This window comes from Lagenorhynchus albirostris, chromosome 1 (genome assembly GCF_949774975.1).
Source record: "Lagenorhynchus albirostris chromosome 1, mLagAlb1.1, whole genome shotgun sequence".
Classification (NCBI taxonomy): Eukaryota; Metazoa; Chordata; class Mammalia; order Artiodactyla; family Delphinidae; genus Lagenorhynchus; species Lagenorhynchus albirostris.
In genome coordinates this window covers 156,671,957-156,691,044 of record NC_083095.1, presented here as the reverse complement: position 1 = coordinate 156,691,044, position 19,088 = coordinate 156,671,957, and the positions used below count along the sequence as shown (strand labels likewise).

The 19,088-nt window shown below is 42.5% G+C and overlaps 1 protein-coding gene across 1 annotated transcript in view; it reads right to left on the bottom strand.

Moving 5' to 3' along the window:
* Positions 1 to 17,730, bottom strand: part of LOC132532320 (ornithine decarboxylase-like) — a 62,447-nt gene extending 44,717 nt beyond the window's left edge. The window contains 1 exon segment of the mRNA XM_060170715.1: positions 17,494 to 17,730. The gene's annotated coding sequence lies outside the window, so the exon portion shown is untranslated.
* Between the last annotated feature and the right edge of the window lie 1,358 nt (positions 17,731 to 19,088).

The window sequence follows — 19,088 nt, the reverse complement described above, 5'->3', positions numbered from 1 at the left end:
TAATGGCCTGAGCTTTCCTTAACTATGGATTTAACTCTCTAACTAAGGTCCTAATGCTGTACCTAACTCAGGACTGAGGCTGTCCTAATTAAGGCCCAGACGATGTCCTTAACTAATGGCCTGAACTGTCTCTAAGGCCTTGACACAGACCCTAAGTAAGGTCCTTATGCTGTCCCTAAGGCCCAGAGGCTGTCCCTAACAAAGGCCCTCATGTTATCTTTAACTGAGCCCCCCACTCTGTCCCTAAGGACTTGACTGTTTTTAACTAAGGCCCTGAGTCTGTCTTTAACTAATGGCCTCTTTCCCTAACTATGCCCTGACGCTGGCCCAAAATGTCTCTTACTAAGGTCTTAACCTTACTAAGGTGAGGCCCTAAATCTGTCCATAACTAAGTCCCTGACACTGTCCCTAAGACCCTCAAGTTATCTTTAACTGAGGTCCTGACATCACTAAGGACTTGATGCTCTCTCTAAGAACCTGAGACTCTCTTTAACTAACAGCCTCACTCTTTCCATAACTATACCCTGATGCTGGCCCTAAAAAAGGCCCTGACGCTGGCCCTAACAAATGCCGATGCCATCCTTAATGTAGGCCTTAATGCTGTCAATAACTAAGGCCCTGATGCTGTCCCTTATAGCCTAAGCTATCACTAAATAACGCCCTGATTCTGTCTGTAACTAAGGCCCTGAATCTGTCCCTAAATAAGCCCCTGATGCTGTCCCTAACTAATGACCTGAACTATCTCTTATTAAGACCCTCAAGTTATCTCTAACAGAGGCCCTGAAGCTGGCCCTAACTAATGTCCTGACGCTGGCCCTAACTGAGGCCCTGAGGCTTTTCCTAACTAAGGACTTGACGATATATCTACTTGAAACCCTGACACTGTCAGTAACTAAGTATCTGACTCTTACCCTAACTAACACCCTAACTTTGTCCCTAACTAAAACTCTGACACTATTTATAACTATGGCCCTGACCTGGCCTGAACTAAGGCTCTGAAGATGTCCCTTAGTAACAGCCTAAACTGTGTCTAACTAAGGCCATCAAGTTATCTCTAACTGAAGCCTTGACGCTGTGCTTAACTAAGGCGTGTGGCTGTCTCTAACAAAGTCCCTGACGCTGTCCCTCACTAGCACCCTAATGCTGGCCCTAACTTAGACCCTGACAATGTCCCTAATAACTTTAAATGTCCCTCAGTTGTCCATGATCCTGTGTAGAACTAAGGCCCTGAATATGTCCCTAAGTAACTCTGACCCTCTCCCTAAGGTCCTGATACTGTCCCTACTCAAGTCACCAACGCTGCCTATAATAGTGGCCTGACTTTTTCCCTAACACACTTTTGTTGTCCCTAATGCCCTGACACTAGTCCTAACTATGGCTCTAATCCTGGCCCTAACTAAGACCCTGATGATGTCTCTAATAGCCTTAAATGTCCCTCAGTACCATCCTGATCCTGTCTATAACTAAGGCCTTGAATATGTCCCTAAGTAAGTCTCTTACGCTGTCCCTAAGGCCCTGAAGCTGTCTTTACCTAAGGCCTTGAGACGGTCTATAATAATGGCCTGAATCTTTCCCTAACCAACACCCTGATGCTGTCTTTAGCTAAGCCCACACACTGGCCATAACTACGGCCCTGACACTGCCCTTTCTAAGGCTCTGATGATGTCCCTAAGGAACAGCCTGAACTATGTCTAACGAAGGCCCTCAAGTTATCTATAACAAAGGCCCTGACACTGTCCCTAACTTAGGCCTTGACACTGTCCCTTAGGGCTTAAGCAGTCAATAACTAATGCCCTGATTCTATCTTTTTCTAAAGCCCTGAATATGTCCCTAAGCCCCTGACACTGGCCATAACTAATGTCTTTATGCTAGCCCTAACTGAGGCCCTGAAGCTCATCCTAACTAAGGACTTGACACTATATCTACTTTAAAGATTGACACCGTCCTTAATGAAGGACCTGACTGTTTCCCTAACTAACACTCTAATTTCGTCCCTAATTAATGCCCTGATACTGGTTCTAACTATGGCTCTTATCCTGTCTTTAACTAAGGCTCTGAAGATATCCCTAAGTAACAACCTGAACTGCATCTAACTAAGGCCCTGTTGCTATCCCGCACTAGCGCCCTGATGCTGGCCCTAAAGTAAGGCCCTGACACTGTTTTTTACTAATGGCCTGACTCTTAACTAACACCCTAATGCTGTCCCTAACTAATGCCCTGACACTGGTCCTACCTATGGCTCTGATGCTGGCCCCAACTAAGGCCCTGACAATGTCCCTAATAGCCTTAGATGTCCCTCAGTATTGCCCTGATCCTGTCCATAACCAAGGCACTGAATATATCCCTAAGTAAATCTCTGACACTCTCCTAACTAAGGCCCTGACACTGTCTCAATTATGACCTGAATCTTTCCTTAACACCCTGATGCTGTCCCTACTAATGACCTGACACTGGTCATAACTACAGCCCTGATGCTGCCCTATCTGAGGCCCTGAAAATGTCCCTAAGTAACAGCCTGAACTGTGTCTAAGGCCCTCAAGTTATCTCTAAATGAAGCCTTGACACTGTCCCTTATAACCTAAGCTGTAACTAACACTCTGATCCTATCCATAATTAAGGCCCTGGATATGTCCCTAAAGAAGTCTCTGGAGTGTCCCTAACTAATGGCCTGAAAAGTCTCTTACTAAAGCCCTCAAGATATCTCTGACTGAGGCCCTGACACTGTCCCTAGCTAAGGCCCTGATGCTGGACCTTACTAAATTCTGCTGCTGTCCCTGAGGCCTTGAAGATGTCCCTAACGAACAGCCTGAACTGTGTCTAACTAAGGCCCTCAAGTTATCTCTAACTGAAGAATTGACCTGTCCCTAACTAAGGACATGATGATGTCCCTAATACCCTTAGATGTCTCTCAGCATCGCCCTGATCCTGTCCATAACTAAGGCCCTGGAATGTCCGTAAGTAATTCTCTAAGGCTGCCCCTAACTAAGGTGCTGAAGCTGTCTCTACCTAAGGCTCTGACACTCTGTCTTGACTCTTTCCCTAACATCCTGACACTGGTCCTAACTACAGACCTGACACTAACTCTATTAAGGCCCTGATGTTGTCCCTAAGTAACAGGCTGAACTATGTCTAACTAAGACCCTCAAGATATCTCTAACTGAAACACTGATACTGTCCTTCACTAAGCCCCTGACGCTGTCCCTAGCTAATGGCCTGAGCTATAACTTACTAAGGCCCTAACCATGTCCCTAAAGACCCTGACACTCTAACTTAGGCCTTGACAGTCACTTATAGCCTAAGCTGTCACTAAATATCACCCTGATCCTGTCCATAACTAAGGTCCTGAATATGTCTCTTAGTAAATCGCTGACAATCTCTCTAATGGCCTGAATTGTCTTACTAAGGCTCTCAAGTTTTCTCTAACAGAGGCCCTGATGCTGTCCCTAACTAAGGCCTGAAGATGGCCCTAGCTAACACCCTAACACTGGCCCTTGCTAACGCCCTAATGCTGGCCCTAATTAACACCATGAAACTGGTCCTAACTATGGCCCTGATCCTGTCCATAACTAAGGCCCTGAATATGTCCCTAAGTAAGTCTCTGCCACTATCCTTAACTAAGGCCCTGACCCTGTCTAAATAGTGGCCAGACTCTTTCCCTAACACACTGATACTCTCCCTCACTAACTCCCCAACAATGGTCATAACTATGGCCCTGATGCTGCCCTATCTAAGGCCCTGATGATGTCCCTAACTAACAGCCTGAACTGTCTCTTACTAAGGTCCTCAAGTTATCTCTGAGGTCCTGACACTGGCCCTTACTAAGGCCTCACCCTGGGGTTGTTCCAGGCTGCTGGGCAGTTTTCTCTTGTCCACATCTCTGGCCAGATGCCTGACATTGGCCAATCTAAGATTCTGTGATGCAGTGGTCCCATGTGGGATGTACCTTAGTAGGCTCACCTGCGGGAGGAGGGTCATGGCCACTCTGCCCTCCAAGGGACCACGGCTCAGGGTAGGAATCTCTCAGCCAGTGTCTGAACACAGGGTTCTATGTCCTTGTTTGTTCTAAAACCCTTGGAGTTACCTCTAACATTTTTTTTTTTTTTTTTTTTGCGGTACATGGGCCTCTCACTGTTGTGGCCTCTCCCATTGCAGAGCACAGGCTCTGGACGCACAGGCTCAGCGGCCATGGCTCACGGGCCCAGCCGCTCTGTGGCATGTGGGATCTTCCCGGACCGGGACACAAACCCGTGTCCCCTGCATCGGCAGGCGGACTCTCAACCACTGCGCCACCAGGGAAGCCCCTAACATTTTTTAAATGGATCTCCCCCTTGGCATATTTACAATATAAATTATTTACGGCATTAAAATTCAGGAATGACATTATTAGAATGAGCAGGAAGACACAGGATGCCCCACCACCACCAATGATCTATTACTTGGAGGATCTTAAAATTCTGATAAGAAGGAGATTCGAGAGCGGGATGTTCGGCTTGCAAGCGGGAACTTCTTAGTTGTAAACGGAGAAAGAATGATTTAAAAATGGGTTTTGGAGCTTCCCTGGTGGCGTAAATAAATCAGGTAAATCTGAGCCTGAAAAGCAAGAGATAGGGGAGGAGATGAGAATTGGTGATGGGGAGAAGCAGGGGGAGTCCACATTCAATCTCAGGCTGAGAGTCTGGGTTAATCTCCAACGAAGGTAAGGACCACCAGGAGCTAGCCCCACTGGCTTTGTCACCTGGTGTGGGGATTGGGGACAGCCAAACCACCATGGCCACTCTCAGAGAAGTAAAGAAGGTGAGAGGGCACCCCTGGCAGCCAGATTCAAAGTGTTCACTGCTATGAAATAAGATGCCCTTTTCAGAAAAGTGAAGGATGTTCTCTTCATTCTCAAAGACTTGCAAATACTCTGTTTCTCTGGAGGCATGCTGAAGCCTTCAGCGTTTGAGGGCAGTAATGGAAGGAATCTGGGCTCAAAACAATCCAGCACTCACTCCTTGAGGGTGCTGAGGATGACCAGTGTCCACCCCTTGGGTGCTGTGGGGCCTGAAATCCCCATACCACCTAGGATGGGAGGGGCCACACACACACTCCCCTGGACCAGCACGGGGCTGGGCTGGTGGGCTACAGACCTTTATCAGAGACATGATTTGCAAACATCTTGTGCAATTTTGGATGGTGGATTATCTTTTTCATTGCTCCTTTTATTCACAACAGTTTTTCGTTTTGAGGAAGTCCAATTCATCTATTTTGTCTTTTGTTGCTTGTGCTTTTGGTAGCAGATCTAAGAAATCATGGCCAAATCCAAGGTCATGAAGATTTACTCTCATGTTTTATTCTCCGAGTTTTATAATTTTGGTTCTTACATCTAGGCCTTTGATCCGTTTTGAGTTGATTTTGTATACAGGGGGAGGTAAGGGTCCAACTTTATTCTTTTGCATGTGGGTATCCTGTTGTCCCAGTACCTGTGCTAACTGTTTGGGAGAAAATATTTGCAAATGATGCAACCGACAAGGGCCTAATTTCCAAAATATACAAACAGCTCATACAACTCAAAAAAAAAAAATCCAAAAATGGGCAGAAGCTCTAATTAGACCTTTCTCCAAAGAAAACATACAGATGGACAACAGGCACAAGAAAAGATGCTCCACATCGCTAATTATTAGAGCAATGCAAATCAAAACTACGATGAGGTACCACCTCACACACTGGTCAGAATGGCCATCATTAAAACGTCTACAAATAACAAATGCTGGAGGGGGTGTGGAGAAAAGAAAACCCTCCTACACTGTTGGCGGGAATGTGAATTGGTGCAGTCACTATGAAAAACAATATGGAGGTTCCTCAAAAAACTAAAAATAGAGTTGCCATATGAACCAGTAATCCTACTCCTGGGCATATATCCAGACAAAACTATAATTCAAAAAGATACACACCACTGTGTTCATAGCAGCACTATTCACAATACCCAAGACATGAAAACAACCTGAATGTCCATCAACAGAAGAATGGATAAAGAAGATGTGGTATGTATATATATATATATATACACACACACACAATGGAATGCTACTCAGCTATAAAAAGAGTGAAATAATGCCATTTACAGCAACATGGATGGACCTAGAGATTATCATACTAAGTGAAATAAGTCAGACAGAGAAAGACAAATACCATATGATATCACTTATATGTGGAATCTAAAATGACACACAAATGAACATATCTACCAAACAGAAACAGATTCATAGATATAGAAAACAGACTTGTGGTTGCCAAGGGGAAGAAGCGGGGAGGGATGGATTGGGAGTTTGGGATTAGCAGATGCAAACTATTATATATAGGATGGATAAACAACAAGCTCTTACTGTATAGCATAGGGAACTATATTCAATATCCTGTAGTAAACCATAATGAAAGAGTATATATATTTATATATCTGAATCACTTTGCTGTACAACAGAAATTAACACAACATTGTAAATCAACTATACTTGAATAAAATAAATTTTTTAAAAATTAAGTTGAGGGCTTCCCTGGTGGCGCAGTGGTTAAGAACCCACCTGCCAATGCAGGGGACACGGGTTCGAGCCCTGGTCCGGGAAGATCCCACATGCCGTGGAGCAGCTAAGCCTGTGCACCACAACTACTGAGCCTGTGCTCGAGTCTGTGAGCCACAACTACTGAGCCACGTGTCACAACTACTGAAGCCTGCACAGCTAGAGCCCGTGCTCCACAACAAGAGAAGCTATCTCATTGAGAAGCCCATGCACCACAACAAAGACCCAATGGAACCAAAAAAAAATAATAAATAAATTAAAAAAAAATAAGTTGAGATCATAAAAGTGCCTTCAAACTAATTGGTATAAAGTAGGCCTTATTCCTCTTGTCCTTTCATACTGGGACAAATGTATAAATAGACAGAAACTAAACCAGGATTACTCCAGTCTGAACTCATATCACACAGAACTTTAATTGTTGAACAAACCATTAACACCAGTTATACCATTGGGATGTCCTGATGCAGTATCAAGGTTGTAAAGGTTGTATCAAAGTTGTATCAAGCCTGCAGAATCCACTATCCACTATATATGGAAATTCAAACCGAAATGAAGCCAAATATCCCATGACTTCTCCAAAACTAGTTATACGACTATCAACTGGAAACCATATACAATCAAATGAATGTAGACAGAAACAACTATACCCTTCCTTTTTTCACTTTTTAGATGAGGATGATATTTAAGGTGATGTCTTGGGCCATTTCAGGGAGTTACTCAATTTCCTGGGTATCTCCCATGCACACAGGAGGTACACATGTCATTTAACTTGTTTGTGCAACTATGTGAAAGTAGTTAATACCACAAAACTGTATACTTAAAATGAATTAAATGCTAATGTCATGTTTTGTATTTTTAATAACAATGAAAAAAAAAGCGTAGTGCTGATATTTGTTACAACATAAATGAACATTAAAGACATCCTTAGTGGAAAAAAGCCATACAGAAAAGGCCACCCAGATCCCATATTTATCTTGTCTGCTTTAAATCCATCAAGGTTGTCCAAATGAGAGAAAAACTCAGTAATGGTTCCAGAAAAAGAAAACTAGATCAGGATGGAAAAAGACATTTTCATACAGTTGGGATAGCAGGTGAAAGTTGATGTGGGCCTGTGTATTAAATTATAATGTGGAAATCATGATTTCCTCATTTAGGGGTTATGTGTTAGTTCCTCAGGAGAATGTCCCTGTTCTGGGCAAAACACACTGAGCATTTTGTGTGAAGTGGCAGATGTGAGTACTTTTTGCCATTATTGAAAGTTTTCCGTACACTTTAAATTACTGGAAAGTGAATTACTTTTCAAAACAACCATGTCAATACCATACCAGAAAATCCGATAAGACAGCCATCAAACTTTATTATAGAGGCCAAGACTTAACCAGACCAAGTTCAACCAAAGTTGTGATACTTAGTTCCCTTGTAGGAGTACACACATGATATTAAGAGGCACCATGGGAAGAGTATATTAGTAGCTACCATGTCTTTGGTCCTGTGGATTACCTGGGATGCAGTAGAAACAGTGAGCTTTTAGCATTACAATTTTTCACATTACTTCAAAAAGCATGTTAAAAAAATAAATTCAGTAAAGTTGCAAAGTATGGAATCAATACGCATAAATCAGTTTTGTTTCTATACACTAATAACAAACAATCAGAAAAATTAAGAAAAGAATCCCATTTACAATTCCATCGGAAAGAACAAACTGTTTAGGAATAAATTTAACCAAGGATATGAAAGACCTATACTCAGAAAACTATAGGACACTGATAAAGAAATTGAAGACACAATAGAAAACAATATTCCATGCTCATGCATCAGAAAAATTACCATCATTAAAATGTTTATTCTGCCCAAAGCCATCAACAAACAGTGCCAGGAAAACTAGACACCAGACTCCAAAGAACGACACTGGTCACCATCTACACTGCACAAAAACTGACTAAAAGCCCAAAAGGTTCCATATTAAACCCTTTCTCTCCTGAGTCCCCTGAAGATGCACCCCACCCACCCAGCAGTCAGCTGCACTGGAAGTTTCTGCCCACCTGCTCATTTCTTCCTCTTGTGGCATCTCCTCACCAGTGGGTCCTGAGAAAACCCAGCTCCTGTCAGTGTGGACACTGCCCAATGGTCCAGAAACCTAAGCCCTGACGGGAGACAAAGCTCCTTGTCCATTTGTCATGGAGCAAAGTCTGTGGGCAGGCTGCACCTGTGCCCGCAGGGTCAGAGAGGTGGGTTCAGCGCCCCCTGTGGGACATCAGAGAAGTGCTGGGAGCACCACACAAACCCAGAGGCCTCATCCCAAATGCAGTTCTGCTTGCTGTATGTACTAAAATTGAAAATCCAAACTGAAATGGAGCCAAGTATCTCACCGTATCTTCTCAAAAGATAGTTAAGGAACAATTAATTAGAAACTATATGTAATGAAATGAATGTAGACACAAACTTTACAACTTAAACCAAAATTCACTCAAAATTGCCCATAGACAAATTTAAATTAACAAACTATAAAAATTCTAGAATCTGAGAACAGAAGAAAATCTACATGACCTTGGGTCTGGTGATCCATTTTAAAACACACACCAAAAGTCTATCAACAAAAGAAAAATAATTAATAATGTAGACTTTATAAAATTAAAAATTTCTACTCTATGAAAGACCCTATTAGGAAAACCACAAACTGGAAGAAACTATTTCCAAAACACATATCTGATAAAGGATTTGTACGCAATTAAAACTTGGTAAAGATTGAAACACACACCTGGCCAAAGAAGATAAACAGTAAATAAGCATACAACAATATACTCAAGATGCTGGTGGAATGCATGTACAACCTACTTTAGAAGACAGTTAGGCAGTTTTTTCCAAATCTAAACAGTCTCACCTTAGGATCCAAGAAGAATACCTCTTGTATTTAGACAACTGTTTTGAAAAACTGTGTTCAAACAAAAACTAGCATTAAGTAATGCACAGCATCTCTATTCATAATGGCTAAAAACTTAAAGATATCAGGATGTCCTTCTGTAAATGAATTCGTAAGCAAATTAGAGGACATACATCTCAAGGGGAGCAGAATACACCACCCTAAAATATGCCCATTTGACAAAAAGATTATTTTGGACTGATTAAACAAAAAAATAGTAGACCCAGGACTATCCTTGAAAATCCAGTAGAAAATGCCCTTTTGTGAAGTAAATTTACATTTACTAAGGATATCTCCATTTGTAAGGGTGTGTCCCTCTCTGGACCAGGAATTGAATGATGACTAAATATCAAGAAAAACTTGTCGAAGGAATAGGCCTGGATGTAAATCTGCATAACAACCATACCCTTGTTTACTGTGCTTTGCCTAATAATCTCCCTTAAATGGCTTCCTTCATTCCCTAACATCTTTCTTTTGTTCTCAGCTGAAGGTAGCATTTCAGGTAATGGCTTGGGCCATTTCAGAGAGTGACTCAGTTTTCCTGGGTATCTTTCAAGTATACAGGAGGTATGCATGGTGTATATTAAACTTCCTATTGTTTTTCTCCAGTTCATCTCCCTTTCATTACAAGGGGGGGGTTCCCAATGAAGAACATAGAAGAGTAGAGGGAAAATTATTTTCCCTCTCATAAAATGCAATGCAATAGCATTCGGAGATATAAAGGAATGAACCATCAACCCGTGCAAAAAAAAAAGGATAAATCTAACACATTGCTAAGTGAAAGAATCCAGTCTGAAGTGCTACACACTGTATGACCTCATTTATATGACATTCTAGAAAAGGCAAAACAGACATGGTAAACAGTTTATGGAATATGTGGTTGAAATAGTCCATATGATACTTTAGTGGTGAATACCTGTCATTATGCATTTGTCTACATCCACAGATTTTTACAACCCAACAAGTAAATTATAATCTATTCAAATTTAGTTACTTAGGATATGGGAGTGTCAAAGACTGGAGTACAGAATATAACAAAGAATCTAACTGATTTACAAATGTATGAAAAAACTCACTGTTGGTGGTGGAGTTACAGACAAAGGGAGAAGGTTACAATATCCATGTCATAAAAGATCAGGTTGGAGACATCAGTATAAACTATCTTTAGCCTAATAGAGATACACATAGTTCCACATGGAAATCTTTATAATTATATGTATATGTATAGGCTGGGATACGTGCATATATTTCCATGCATTATCAACTGAGCCTATTTAGCTCCCACATGTAAGTTTTTAATACTGTTCTCTAATAAAAGGAACAAGGGCTCTTTGAAGAAAGGGCTGATACTAGGACTGAGACAGTAAATATGTGAAGCAGGATAATCTTAAAATATCAGAAAGTGAAAAAGTACCAAAAAAAAAAAAACCCCACTTAAGAAAAATTATGTAAAATGAGAACAGGAGCAAATGGAAAAAGCTCTCAATAGCCAAAGCAAGAATGAACTAAACAGTCTAATAATGCAGTACTGGATTATAACCAGAAGTTTACAATAATTGTTCACATGTCCAAAAATAAATTACAGTTTTCTATGAATGGTGTTAAATAGAAATCTCCTATGCAGAAAGATTCTAAACAATTCACATAGACACTCAGCTGTCCATCAAGGATGTGAAGCTAACTCCCCTCTCCTCAACTGTGGGTTCTGCATTATGACTTCCTCTTAAATAAGACACACAGGATGGACGTGGGAAAAAATTAACCTCACTGTGGGAAAACTTGACAAACACTACCTCACCGAGGTGACCAAATTTAAGAATATAAGTGATGAATTCCCTTGAGAGCCTGTCCTCTTGATATATTGTGAAGAGGAAGCACTTTATCTCTGTAATCTGCATTTTCAAAAGCCAAGTCTAATCATAACAAAAACACCAAGAAAACCCCAGTGCAGGGCAGTCTACAAAATACCTGACCAGTCCTCCTCCACACTGTCAAGGTCATAGAAACAAGTAGAGTCTGAGCAACTGTCAAGGCCCAGGAGAGACTAAACAGACATTATGACCACATGTCCTTTGTGATCCTGGAACAAGGAAAGGTATAACAAAGGGAACATGAATATAGACTTCAGTTAATAATAAAGTATCAATATTTGTTCATTATTTGTGATGATTCTGTAGAAAATTAGACAGGAAAAATTAAAAGTCACATAAGAGAAACCTATTGTAACAAACTGGAAATCTAGAGGAAACAGGTGATTTCTTTGTAAAAACACATTACCAAAATGGACCCTAAATTAAGGAAAATACAAAAAGACTAATTAAACACTGAGGAACCTCTTCCCCCTACTGGTTATCCTCTTATCACTGTTCCAGGGTTTCCCTCTCCCAGGACAGGGAGGGAACAGGCACAGAGCTGTTTGGCAGCTCCCCAAATATCTGACCCCACCCAGTATCTTCATCTCCCCCAGCCATGCCCCACCCAGTGAGGACACCTGAGGATGGATCAGGAATTTGATTCAGATGTGTCAACTAGGACTTTTTCTTATTCCCAGTTGTAATGCCAACTGGCCCGAGGCAGGGGAACACAATCAGATTCACAGGTTGCATCAGACCGAAACTCTCTGGACCACCCAGTTCCAGAAACTGACCTGGGGACTTTGCACCCGGCCCAGCCTTCCCGCCTTTCGAGGGGCGGGACTAACGGTCCCCCAGGATACCCGAAAAGACCACCAAATAAGGAATACCCTGAGCCCTCCCAGATTCACCACACCCCTTTCCCTTCTTCCCCTATAAAATCTTGCCCAACCCTCGCCCGGGTGCGACTTCTCGGGCCCCTTTCTCTCGGACCAGTGAACCTCACCCGGGAGCGCTCCCTAATAAAGCTCACTTGAAGCTTTCCTCTGTTTCGCGGTGCCGTTTGTTAAGATCCGACCTTACACCAGTGACTGGACACACTTACTGAAGTAAAATAAATTAGTATTTATTGTAAGGGTAGAAATAAATTAATACTGGCAAGTGGCAAGTTTAAGAATGGGTTTGGACCTGGCAGGTCCAGTGACTCATACTATCTCAGTGTGGTCTTGCTCCTTTCCAAAACTCTGTCCTGCTCAGTGCCTTTGGGTGACCCCATTCACAGGCACAGTCTCTCACTGCCCTTGGACCAACAGCAATTCTAGGCTGACAACCACTCACCATCCTTTTTCCAAGAAAGAGCTTCTCCTTTTCTTGGGTACCAAGAAAAGTCATGGTTTTAAATTCCTTTGGCCTGGCTTGGGTTACATTCTCACCCTTGACCCATCACAGGAACCAGAAGATGTAAAATGGGACTGGCTAGATGTGGGTTGTAAACCCATCTTCGAGCTGGGTGGAACATTCTTCCGGAACTGTTTGGACTGGAAGCAGGTGAGATGTAATTCCCAAAGGAAAACTGAGGCACTAGACTTGGGCATGAGAACAGATGCTGGCTGAGAGAAAGCAGCAGATTCTATGTCAATGACAGCTCACTGCACAGCACCCTTTATCCAAAAGGAAAAAAGGGGTTCACTTAGGGTCAGGGGCTGCAGCTACTCATCCAGTGTGCTCTTACTGCCCTCTCAAGACTGCAAGAAGTTCTTTCACTTGCTGAAAAGGCAGGATCGTTGGTGGTGGTAAACTCAAGCCTCCTGCCTTGGGCATCAGGTCCTCACATCTCAGGGTTTGGCCCATGATAGCCTATGTGCCCTCAGAAGACACACAGACCTCATTCCTGCCCCTGAGAGGTGGGAACCCTTGAGTCATGCCATCTCCCTGGCCATATTAATTACCCTGAAGAACAATGCTGCTCATTTTCCAGTTTCTTCTCTCTCCTTTACTAAGGGAAGAAACCAAATGCTAGGGTGGTAAGGAAACTCTTGTGCAATGAAGTAATGGGAGGTTCAAGAATTATTCCATGCTGGGTTTCTCTGGTGGCGCAGTGGTTGAGAGTCCGCCTGCCGATGCAGGGGACACGGGTTCGTGCCCCGGTCTGGGAAGATCCCACATGCCGCGGAGTGGCTGGGCCCGTGAGCCATGGCCGCTGAGCCTGCGCGTCCGGAGCCTGTGCTCCGCAACGGGAGAGGCCACAACAGTGAGAGGCCCGCGTACGGGGTGGGGGGGAAGAATTATTCCATGCCATGGAATCCATAATTGGCAGGCTTTCCAGAGGCCACATGGATGCATATGGCTCTCAAGACCATGCAGCCTCAGTATGAACCTCCCATTGGGAGGCCCAGTTACTCCCATATCTTTGATTCTTAATGAATATGAATGTCAAAATTTCTAACAACTGAAGGGACAAAGGATTGCAGGGCCATGGTCTGCTGTATGGTTGTTGTGTCAGGGACACACTCAAATGTTTAGCGTTATTACCTCTCTTGGCAGGCTATGAGACTGTGAAGGCTGTGAAGAGGAGGACCTTTTCTCAACCATATGGACACTGATAGTTGAAACATCTCAAAGGAATGTCTACACTGCCCAGGTAGCTGTTCCATTGCCCAGCAGCATGGTCAGCTCAGTAATTGTCCATGGGGTCTTGACAGGGCCCAGGCTGGACTGAGCTAGAGGACCACAGATGCCTGCCTGGATGCTCAGAGGTCAAGGACTGTCCTGCCTGAGACTTGATTGTCTATTGATGCCCACTCAGATGGGACAAAGCATGCCTGCAGTCCCAGGAGGGTCCCACCAGCCCTCAAGTAGGCTGGGGGCTGGCAGGCTGCTACACCCAGTCCTGCATAAATCCACACATATCCATTGAGTACCCTCCTGTCTGGGCTCTGCTAGAACCTGGGGCTGCCCAGGCAGAGTGGAGCGAGCACCACCTTTCCCAGATGGGAGGGCAGGAAGAAACCTGAGTGACTTGACACCTTCCACAACCCTTGACTAACATCGAGTTTGATTTGAAACACTCGGAAACAGTACAGACATTTCATTCTTCTCTCAGAGCCCAGGACTGGGGGATAGAAAAACAGTGGTCCAGCTCAACTCCCTGACTCATGTGTGACCCTGGGCAAATCGTGTCCATCCTGGAGACCTCAGAGAGGAGAAGGGAAGAGCAAAGGGGGCCAGTTATGCTTAAACCTAACCCTAACCCTAAAGAAATCTAACCTCTAACCCTAACACCCTAAGTCCAGACCCCTAGACCCTCTACCCTGACTCTCCAACCCTGACCCCTGACCCCTAAACCCTGACACTGACTTAAACCCCAGACCTAAACCCTAGCCTAGTGGATACTGAGGGTATATACCCTGGAATAAACCAAGCGATTCATGACCTTGCATTTAGCAATAGTTTCTTATATCTCAAACTAAAGCTCAAGCAATGAAAGAAAAAAATAGATCAACTGGAGTTCCTCAAAATTACAAACCTTTGTACATCAAAAGAGGCTATCCAGAAAGTAAAAGACAGCCCAAAGAATGGAAGAAAATATTGGCACATTATATCTGACGAGAGCCTTTATCCAGAATCTATCAAGAACTTTTACCACTCAACAAAAGAGCAACCCAATTTTTTAAATGGACAAAGGACTTGAATGGCCTGCTCTCCAGACAAGGCATACAAATGGTCAGCAAGCACATGAAGAGATGTCAAACATCAGTAGTCGTGATGGAAATGCAAATTAAAACCACAACTTCTCACACACATTAGAATGATTAAAAATAAATAAAAATAACAAATGTTGGCAACAATGTAGAGAAATTGGAACTCTTAAACTTTACTTGTGGAAATGTAAAATGGTGCAATCTATGTGTGCTAAATTTTGGCATTTTCTCAAAATTATAAAAATGTAATTATCATAGGTTTCAACAACTCCACTCCTAGATATATACCCAAAGAATTGAAAGCAGGTGTTCAAATAAAAACTTGTACACCAATATTCATAGTAGCACTATTCACAATATCCCAAGGTAAAAACAATTAAAATGTCCACCAATGGGTGAATGGATAGCAAAATAGGGTAGATCCATAAGATGCATTATTCTGCCATATAAAGGAATAAAGTAAAATGGTGCAAGCAGCTGTGGAAAACAGTAGGGGGGCTCCTCAAAAACTTAAACATAGAATTAACGTAGAATCCCTCAATTCCACCCCGGGGTATACACCCAAAATATTTAAAAGCAAGGACAGGAACAGGTATTTGTACACCATATTCATAGCAGCATTATTCACAGTAGCCAAGAGGTGGAAGCAACTGGAGTGTCCTTCAGCAGATGAATGGATAAACATAATGTAGTATATACACAATGGAATGCAATTCAACCTTTAAAACTAAGGTAATTCTCACACAGGCTACAATGTGGTTAAACCTTGAAGTCATTATGCTAAGTGAAACAAGCCAGACACAAAAGGACAGACATTCTGAGTCCACTAGTATGAGATATCCAGATAAGTCAAATTCAAAGACAAAAAGCAGAATAAGGTTGCCAGGAGTTGAAGGGAATGTGTTTAATGGTTACAATTTCACTTGGGGAAAATGAAAAAGTTCTGGAGATGGATGGTAAGGATATTTTTACAACAATGTGAATGACCATAACGCTATAGAAGTGTATACTTAAAATTATTTAAATGATGTTATATTTTTAAATCACAATGAAAAAAAATGATACATGTTAACGGCATAGAAAAACACTGAAAACCTCCTAAGTGAAAGAAGCCATACATAAAAAGTCACACAGATCATACTCATCTCGTACACTTAAAATTCATGCAGGTTTTCAAAACGAGGGAAAGCCCCAGTGATGGTTCCAGAAAAAGAAAACTGGATTAGAATGGAAAAAGACATTTCCACAAAGGTGGGGCCAGCTGCTGAAAGTTGAAGTGGTCCTGTGGATAGGATTGTAATGTGGAAACCATAATTATTCCTCATTTGGGGGCTATGTGCTGGTTCCCTGGGAGAACCCAGGGTGTTTGGTGTGAACGTCCTAGAAAACTTTGTACTGCTATTTAAAGTTTAAACATTTGAAATTTACTAGAAAATAAATTACTTTTCAATACAACCATGTCAGTAACATGCCAGAAAATCAGAGATGACATCAAACATTGCTATAGAGGCCAAGACTTACCCAGACCAAATTCAACCAAAGTGGTGATGCTAATCGCCCTTGTAGGAGTCCCCATGGTATTAAGAGGCACCGTGGTAAGATTATATTAGTAGCCGCTATGTCTTGGGTGCTGTGGATGACCTGGATATAGTTGGAACAGTAGGATTTCTGAATTCTAGTTTTCTACGTAAAACCACCAAAAGACTGTCAGAACTAAAAAATGAGTTCAATAAAACTGCAGGATCATTTGTGATTCTATACACTAATAATCAACTATCAGAAAGAGAAATTAAGAAAACAATTCCATTTACCATTGCACCCCCAAAAAAGCTAGCAGTAAATTTAACCAAGGACTTGAAAGACCTGCACACTGAAAACTGTAAGACATGGATGAAAGAAACTGAACAGACACCAAAAAATGGAAAAATATCCCATGCTCATGGGCGAAAATATTGTTAAAATGTCCATTCTACCCAAAGCAACATACACAGTCACGACCAAAATTTCAATGACATTTTTCACAGAAACAAAAAACAATTTGTGTGGAGCCACAAAGGACGCAGAAGAGCCAAAGCGACACTGAGGAAGGAAAACAGGCTGGAGGCATCTCCCTCCCTGACTTCAATCTACATTATGAAGCTAAAGGCACCAAAAAAGTGTGGAATTGGCACAGAAACAGGCACACTGGCCAGAGATCCCAGAAAGAAACCTACAGGTACGTGGTCAGTTAATTCACAAAAAAAGGAGCCGAGAACATACACCGGGGAAAGCACAGTTCCCTCAGTAAACGGTGCCGGGGAAAATGGACGACACACGCCAAGGAACAACACCGGCTAAAACCTGACTAAAACCCCACAACTTTCCACAACAAGCCATTCCAGTTCTGGGTCCTGTGAAGACAGACACCCCTCAAGAGTCGGCCGCACACAGGAACCTTCCCCCCTCTTCTCACTTCTCCTCACCTTTTCCGTCAGCTGCATCACCGCCCAGCCGGTCCTGAGGAGACGGGGCTCCCGTCAGCGTGAACTGGACTCCACAACGTCCCAAAGCCGAAGCCTCAGCAACTCCTGAGGAGACTTGGCTCCCATTAGCGTGGACTCGACCCTGTGTTGTCCCGAAGCCCCCGCACTGTCAGCATGGACTCAGCCCCATGTGTTCCAGAAGCCAAAGCCCCCGCGCGTCCTCAGAAGACCAGATTCGCGTCAGCTGCCCGCGGAAGCCAGGTCCGCGGGCGGAACACGCGTTCCCAAGGGGGATCAGAGAGGCGGGCTCTGCGTTCCCTGCCAGCCAATGGGAAAGTGCAGACCAAGCCGCCCTCACAGTTTAGTGGAGACCCCACCCACTGAGGGCGGTTCTGCTAGATCCCTTAAACTGGAAATTCAAACTGAAATAGAGCCAATATCCCCTAACTTCTCCAAAATAGTTAAGGAACAATTAACTTGAAACAGTATGGAATGAAGTGAATGTAGACACAAACTTTAAAGCTGACACCAAAGTCACTGAAATTTATTAACAGTTAAAACGCGAAACTATCGAAATTACAGATATAAACATAGAATCTACATGACCTTGGGTTTGGTCTGTAGATAGTAAGTTTTGAGTTTTAACACACAGAAAGCCAATCCACAAAAGAAAAAAGTAATATTGTGGACTTTATAAAATTAAAGATTTCTACTCTGAAAGACCTTATTCAGAAAATCAAAAGACAAACCACAAACTGGTAGAAAAATATTTGCAAAACTTGTATCTGATAAAGGATTTGGACTCAAAATAGACAAAGACCTGTAAAACAACCCCATTAAAAAAAAAAAAAGGGTAAGGATCTGAACAGACACCCAGCCGAAAAGGATATACAGTAAAAATCAGACAAAAACATGCTCAACATTATATAGCTTTAAGGAATTACAAATTAAAATCATGAGATAGCACACCTATTAGGACTGCTAAATTCAAAACATGACAATACCCACTGCTAGAGGGTGAGGAACAACAGGAACTCTCCCTCCTTGCTGGTGGGATGCACGTACAGCCACTTTCTAAGAGAGTTTGGCAGTTTTTTCCAAATGTAAACAAGTCTCACCTTGGGATCCAACAATCACGCTCCCAGTATTTAGGCAACTGCTTTGAAAATCTATGTCCAAATGCAAACAAAGATGCAATTATGCACAGCAGCTCTACTCAAAACAGCTAAAAACTTGAAGAAATCAGAATGTCCTTCAATAGATGAATGCATAAGCAAATTGGGGTACATCCATGTCAAGGCGAGTAGAATATGCCACCCCAAAATATGCCTATATGGCATAAGGATTATTTCAGTCTGCTAAAAACAAACAAACAAAAATTTAAAACTCTCAGAAAACTGAGTAGAGAAGGACATTTACAATAGAGAAATCTCCATTTATAAGGTCATGTCCCTCTTTGCACCAGAAATAGAAGGATAATTAAAACTCAAGTAACTCTTATCAATGGAGAAGTCCTGACTTAAATCTGCAAACAATCATACCCTAGTTTGCTGTGCTTTGCATGATAACCTGCCATAACTGGCTTCCCCCCTTCC